This window comes from Marmota marmota, unplaced genomic scaffold (assembly GCF_001458135.2).
Source record: "Marmota marmota marmota unplaced genomic scaffold, marMar, whole genome shotgun sequence".
In the NCBI taxonomy this organism is placed as follows: domain Eukaryota; kingdom Metazoa; phylum Chordata; class Mammalia; order Rodentia; family Sciuridae; genus Marmota; species Marmota marmota.
The window spans coordinates 6675401-6683327 of NW_026000037.1; the positions used below are offsets into that span (position 1 = coordinate 6675401).

Consider the following 7927-nt stretch of genomic DNA (forward strand, 5'->3'; position numbering starts at 1 on the left):
AAAGCCTGAACCTGCCCCCTGCTGAATTGTTCTCCGCTTCCTACCTTGTGGTAGGCGCTCTCACTCCCATGTGCTGCCACTGTGCCGGCATCCACCCTTGAGCCCTTACCAGAGGCTGAACCAAGGGGCCATGTGGTCATGAACCTTCAGCCTCCAAAACAAAGCTACATAAGTCTTTTTTCTTTATAAATTTATACAGCTTTGGGTATTTTGTTATAGTAAAGAAAAATATTCTACTTTTTGCATGAAGACAATGAAACTTTTTTTTCTCTTGAAAGGAATATCTTTCAAAACTAATGAAGTAGAGGGATTTATATTAGTGATATTTTAAAACTACACATTACAAACATTAGTGAATAGATTACAGAGCCTATAAAGTGGGTTGTAACAAGTAAATATAACAAAATATCAATGTATTATATGTTTGCATATGTCTGTTATTTGAAGACTTTTGTTCTTATTTTGAATTTAATCATAAAAATTAAAAATGCATTCATTTAGAATGTTTGTAAAAAATGTTTTAAATGCTCTGTTTGCTACAGTATCTCTTGGGTAACTAGTTAATATCCAAAAGAATCTCCAGGATCAGTCACTGGAAAAGATTTAAAGGTGTAGTTCACACCCAAATTTGTCTTTGATGCATCTTAAAAAGTGAAAGCAATTTTCAATTTAAATTTTATTCGAAAATTGAGAATATAAATAGATGGTTAATGATTTGCCTATATAGAGACCCTAAAGTTAAATCTACTCATTAAAAGTGGTTCCTTTTCACAATATGCAGCTCCTTCCCTATATGGTAGGATGATTCAGTTTACAAATAAAAATAAAGCTGACTTAAGCCAGCGTGAGCCATAACCAGAGGCAGGTGGACTTGCAGCAGTGTTGGGTCCAGAGATTGACAATCCTCTGGGTCCCTAGCTCCATGACTTTCTTGCTCTGCGTCCTTGAGGTCAAATACAGCTTTTCTTCATGAGGATAAAATATCTGTGGCTGTTCCAGGTCTCAAAGATCGTAAAATCTGGTGTAAGAGAAACTATTCAGTGATGTAGGATACTTTCCACACATTTTAGAAAACTGTAGAGTTTTCTACTTTCTGGGTTTTGGTAAATGTTATTTCCTGCTTTCAGGTGTTCATATGCCTCCTATATTTTTTTGTGAATTAAATCTAGAAGCTTGGCCATGTTCAAGTTCGATTTTTAGGAAGCTTATGTCATGGGTGGTAGTGTGTTTTTCTATCAGGAGACCTGCATCTCGTTGGCTCCTGTTTTGTGGTGGCTGAAAGCATCAGTGAGCATCACCTGGATCCATGGTGTTCCATTGGTCTCCCACTTTTTCATTGACTCCATGTTTCTTAGTTGGAATGATTCTGAACGTAAATGCTTTCTTGATTCATCTATTGGGATAACATAAAGCACTGTTTTTAGAGGATAAATGTGGAATTCTTTCCCTTCATTTAGCAGTTTTCAGAATATCTATTTTTCTAGTGTCCTACAAAGACAACTAATGAAATTTTAAAACAGAATTTTGAGCTCATGGGTTAAAAATGCTCAGTGTGCACCAATCCATCACAGTTTCCTTACTGATGCTTCCATCTGTGGCCAGTGGAAGTCTAAATTGGTCCCTGAATCTTCTCACATGACTCTATTTTTTTCTATTTCTGCATTGCATACTCTCTGTGACCTAGAGTAATAGATGGAATCTTTATATGATGTTTGTGGGTGACCTCACATGGCAAGGGGGGTTAAGTCATGAGCTGCTTTCACTTTGCATTCAGAGTGGTAAAGGACTTAGATGATATTTTCCTGGGAAACACACCCTGTGAATCCCAAGTCTAGGCAAAACCTGACTAAGAGCATTCCACAGATAAGGACAGTCCTGCTGGAAAATATCTGTAGCCCAAGGAAGTCAGTCAGCACTATGAAAGGTTAGAGTGGAACACCTGACTGTTTTCCTTTCCTGAACAGCGTCCCCTGGGAACCAGAGAGGAACAAGAGACAGGGGAGCAGCTTTCCTTGCTCTCTCCTTCTGACCTTTGCCGTGGATTTCTCAGGTATTTTTTCATTATTTGTCTTTCACCATGTCTGTGGTGCTTTACACAAAGGATATACCAATTAACTAGGTCAACTGCCAAGATTTCAGTTTACTTATTGAGGAGTAAGAATTCCCTCTAAAAAAGCAACTTAATGATCACACTGCTTCATAGATCTTTGGTATTCTATTAACTCAGTTACCCTCTTGTGTTCTTTATCCACATTTATTTGAAACATTTTATAATATGTTGATGGAGGCATTTTAACTTGAATATACATTTTCTCTAAAATTAAATTCACTTCCTTCTCTGACCAACAAATTTCCATAATAATATCTATCAGGAGATTAATTCATTTTCCAAATATTTTCTCATCCTGGGGAATCAGTGTTTATAGAAATCTTGCTTTTTATTTTATGATATAAATAAATGTACCCATCACTTTTTATACCATATAGATTGAACAGGGGTTAAAGTGATGTTCAATATAACATGTATCAGTTAATATTTCAGGATCCTTTCCATTAGAAACAGCTTCACCATATTCCGTATTATAGAGGTAGTATCTGGAGTCTATTGTCAATCAATCCTAGATCCCATCTGATGGGTTTCAGATATAGTAGAACAGGTTTTTACAGGTATCATTAGATAACATCTGCCCCCAGTAGGGATGATACAGTGTTGCTTCTATATCTGAAGCTGCTTACTGCTGATTTCAAGAATCCAGGAAGCTATCTCAGGAATCTGTTAGGGCATCTGTGTTAGCATTTTATCCTTCTTTCTGAGCATCTGCATGATCCACTTTAATTCCTAATTCCCACAGAGATCTCCTTGATTGGATATTCTCTATTATCCAGTCATCTAGAACCCATTTACCATTAGCAGTAGCCCGAAGTCTGTAAATATCCAAATGTTCCTCCAAGTCTGTAATTCCTCTCCCATCGTTAAACCAGCAGCTCTCAACTCTGCCAAATTCGCACAGTCGCCCATTCCTTCTCTCCTCAACACTTTTTCTATCAGTAAGACACACGGATGCCAATTTCTAAACATAAGCCAGGAACTCCCATCAGGGAACCAAGCAGGGGCTGTCTCAACTGGGAAAGGATCCGAGAGCTTGGACCACGGACCAGCTCCTTGGGGGACTCCATCACTGGCTGTATGGGCAACTTGTTCAGCTGTGCCATGCACCCCCCTGAATTTCCTGCCTTACTCCACTTGTCCCTGTAGCATTTCCTCCTTGTCAGTGAGCTTTGCTGTGCTTCCCCCTCCCTATTCAATGTCTCTGAAACCATTCAAGGCAAACTTGGCATCTGTCTCAGAATTATTTGATGCCCTTCTGTGACGGACACAGTTTTGACCAAGTCCCAGTAATAAGCTGGCAGTTATCTTCCAAATGGGCATTAGTGAGCAACTGCTTCAGTTAGTTTTCAAGTTCAAAATCCATGAGGTCTTTGGTGGGCATCCCTAATGATTTCTTCCACAAGCTTCAAGTCTGTCTGTGTCCTAGAGGCAGATGGTCCAGGATAGTCTGAATGGCTGGGTCATATAATCTGAATTACTGGGACTCCCTGGGCCATCACCCCCTGTAAATCTCTTAATGCCTGTTTCTTCTCAGGACTCCACTTAAAATAACATTGATTTTTTATGACTTTGTGATAGGGTATAACAGTATTCTTTTAAGAGTAATGAGATTTTGCCAAAACTCAAATAGCCCTGTTAGCTCTGAGCTTCCTGCTCATTAGCAGTGTCTGTGGGAAGGAGTGACTTAGTTCTCACAGTTTGAGGAATATCTCTAGTTGCTTTAGGCATCTCAGATTCTGCTACACTTGACTTTTAGTCAGTGATTATGGTCTTTAACTCTTCTTGACTTTCTTCCTCTGAGGAGGCAATTAGTATGACAGCTTCAATGCAGTCCACCAACGTGTTCTCGTGGTTATTAAGTCCACTAGACTGACACACTGGTTTATGGTAATATGCCAGGAAATTCACATATTGTGGTAATGTAGTAAATTTGCAAGATTTCCATTCCATGGAAATGCAAACTGTTCCTGGCAGGACTCTGAACTTGGAATTGAAAAGAGGCATACCAGACGTGCTTACTGCACGTCCTATGTATTCTTTGCATAGCTGAAGCAGCCAGAGGAACCCACCTTGTTTGGTCCTTGACAGTCTACTGTTTATTTCCAGGAGCCAGCTGTCTTAGGTAGTAGGTAGAAGGATGGTTACGAGTGGGAATCAGAACTCCTACTCTAGCCATTTCATTAATTAGAATGTGATCTGCTGTTGCCCTCTGGAATTCCATATTACTTAGTGTTTACTATGGAGAAGGATTCAGTCAATGCCAAGATTTATCATTTAGCATGGCAAATTAATACTGAAGAATGAGTAATGTAGGAAAGGTGAAGACAGTATGATCCCTGTTTTCAGCTACTGGACCGAACATACAAAGTGCTATACCTTAGTCAGTAAACATGTCCATTCTATATCCACTTAATTATATTGCTTATGTAATATTTTCTAAGAACTCATGCCCCTTAAGAAAACATTCAGTCTTTTTCATCATAAGCCATCTTAAACCAACCAAATATATCCTGCTAAAAAAGCAAACCATAGATAAGGACTTTTCTGGTAGCACACATCATTAGTTTGTTTGCCAGGAGTTTTGTCATTATCTGATTTCCAAGCAGATTTAACTGGTTTCTTTCTTTCCCAGTACATCCCATATAAAAGAGGAAAACAAGTTGCTGTTCTGCTGTGTGCTAGTTAGCTTTCCATTACTATGACAAGGTACCTGAGATAATCAATTTAAGAGGAGGAAAGGTTTACTTTTGGCGAGTAGTTTTGGAAGATTCAGTCTATAATCATTTGGCTGTGTTGTTTTGGGCTTGTGGCTGCTCCACAGTATTTCACGGGAGGAGTGTGTGACAGAAAAGGCCTGTTCATGGTGGCCAGGAAGGAAAGAGTGAGACATTTTGGAGGTATCAAAATCCACTTCAAGGGCATGCCCCCACTGACCTCGTGTCCTTCCTCTAGATCCCACCTCCTGAAGGTTCCACCACCTCTCAGTAGTGACTCACACTGAGGACCAAGCCATCAACATGTGCACCATTGGGGACATTCACGATCCAAACTATAGCCTTCTGCCTAATTATTTCTTTCACAAAGATTGTCGTTGTACTTTTGCTGGTATATTGTTGGAATCTCTTCCTAAGAGTGATATATTTTAGGTAAAGGGCAAATGTATATACAATTTTGTAGGAGAGTACAAAATTACTCTCCAAAATAAAATCTATATTCCACCCATCAAAGTAGTTCCTCTTATATCAAAGCTTCTTCAATGAGATTTTTGCTATTCTGATGGGTGAGAAATGTTATCTCAGAAAATTTGCATTTATTTATTATAAGCTACTCAGACACCATCTTGCTTAAATATTGGAAGAATTTGATAATGCTGATTATTCCTTCCTATCCACATTTCCTTAACTTTTCTCTGGGATATCACTTTTTCAGTTCTCATTCTTCTAATTCTTCTTCTTTTTTAAAAAAAATTTTGGGGGTTGTCAATTGACTCTTATTTTCATTTATTTATATGTGGTGCTGAGAATCTAACCCAGTGCCTCACACTTGCTAGGCAAGCGCTCTACCACTGAGCCATAACCCCAGCCCTTCTAATTCTTCTTGGCTAGTTCCTCTCTCTTCAAACTTTAAAAAATGCAATTCTTTAAAACTCAGTCCTTAGATTTCTACTTTCTATATATTCATTCATTTGGTCATTTTAGCTAACATTGTCATTTTAAATACAATGTGCATATTAATGATCCCAAATATATACCTTCATCTTCTTAATGGGTGCCTGAACATTGAACCTCTCGATATTGCCTCTAACACCAAATGAACACCACAAATTCAGATGTCCCATACTGAACTCTTGGAAACTCCCAAACAAGTCTCTCCTATTTTGGTAAGTGACGAGTCTTCCTGTAGCTCAGGACAAAAATTTCCTTCTCATTCCATCACATCTGATTCCTTTGCAAATCTGGTAACTACCCTTTTGAATATGTCTGGAATCCCGCCACTTCTTAACCCCTTCACGGTAATTCCAGTCTAGCACAGGCCACTGTCGCTTCCCTGCATGAATGCAACCCTGAATAATCTTTGAATTGGTCTCTACATCTCCCCTTTCGTTACTCAATCTTCTACCAAGTCTAGTCTACACAGAACCTGGAATCTAGCTTTTAAAAACAACATCAATGAAGTAAAATTTACATAGAATACAATGTCCTATTTAAATGTATGTTTTAATCATTCTAAAATATCATTGTATTTGTCTACAGCTAATTCCTGATATTATCCCTCAGCCCCACACAATGCTAATCTATGTTTTGTTCTTAGTTTTGCCTTTTCTAGAAATGTTACACAAATATGGTCATATTCTCTGATTCCAGACTTTTGTGTCTGGAAACTGTCACTGGCATGATACATTTGAAGTTTCTCTACCTTGTTGCTTCTACCAGTAGATTAATCCTTTTTATTTCTCAGTAGTAATCTGTTGTATGGATGTACTACTCTTGACTGAGTGATTGATTCACTTGTTGATGGACTTTTGGGTTGCTTTCAGTTTCTGACTATTTTGCATATAACTATCAAAAACATTTGTATAAATTAATATTCTGTGAATGTAAGTTTTTGTTTTGTTTTGGTAAATATCTAAGGATCTAAGATCAAAATTACTTGATCATAAGCTAACTGTATGTTTAGCTATAAAGAAAATGACAAACTATTTACAAAGTGTTTCTAACCATATTGTAATACCACCAAGGCATGAGAGTTAGAAATGTTCCACATTCCATCAACCCTGGCACTGTTGATCCTTTAAATTCCTGGTCTTTGGATGAGGGCATGCGGGTTTTCTTTCTTTCTTTCCTTCTTTCTTTCTTTCTTTCTTTTCTTTTTTTTTTTTAGTTGTCAATGGACATTTATTTTACTTATTTATTTTTATGTGGTGCTGAGAATTGAACCCAGTGCCTCACACATGCTAGGCGAGTGCTTTGCCACTGAGCCACAACCCCAGCCCACATACTGGCTTCTTAATGAGGTTTTTGTTTGTATTTCTTGGTTGACCAATGATTTTGATTATTTATCTGTGTCCTTATTGGGCATTCATATTTTCCTTTTGAAGTTCTGTTCAGGTATTTTGCCATTTTTTGGTTTGTTTATAATTGACTGTGGATTTTTCCTTACATATTTAGAATACAAGTCCTTGTACAAATATATATGTGTGTGTGTGTATGTATGTGTCTGTGTGTGTGTGTGTGTGTGTTTCCTTTACAGCAAAGGAAACCAAGGATTTGTGTATGTGTGATGTGTATGTATCAAATTTTTTCTCCTGGTTTTCAGTTTGGTCTTTTCATTTTCTTAAATATCTCTTTCAAAGGCTAGATGTTTTGTGACTTTTTTCTACTCTTTGAATCCACAATACATCCTACTATTAGAATATATGTTTTCTTTTTAGTCCTAAAACAGTATTATAATTTTTTTCCTTGAAATAATCAATTATATTTTTTTAATTAATTAATTAATTTTTTTATTGTTGGTTGTTCAAAACATTACATAGTTCTTGATATATCATATTTCACACTTTGATTCAAGTGGGTTATGAACTCCCATTTTTACCCCATATACAGATTACAGAATCACATCAGTTACACATCCATTGATTTACATATTGCCATACTAGTGTCTGTTGTGTTCTGCTGCCTTTCCTATCCTCTACTATCCCCCCTCCCCTCCCCTCCCCTCCCCTCTTCTCTCTCTACCCCCTCTACTGTCATTCATTTGTCCCCCTTGTATTATTTTTCCCTTTCCCCTCACTACCTCTTGTATGTACTTTTGTATAAC

The 7927-nt window shown here is 37.6% G+C and overlaps 1 protein-coding gene across 1 annotated transcript in view; it reads left to right on the top strand.

Annotated features, from left to right (window-relative positions):
- CUNH4orf33 (chromosome unknown C4orf33 homolog) overlaps window positions 1–7927 on the top strand; it is a 46743-nt gene that overhangs the window by 27866 nt on the left and 10950 nt on the right. The window lies entirely within an intron of this gene.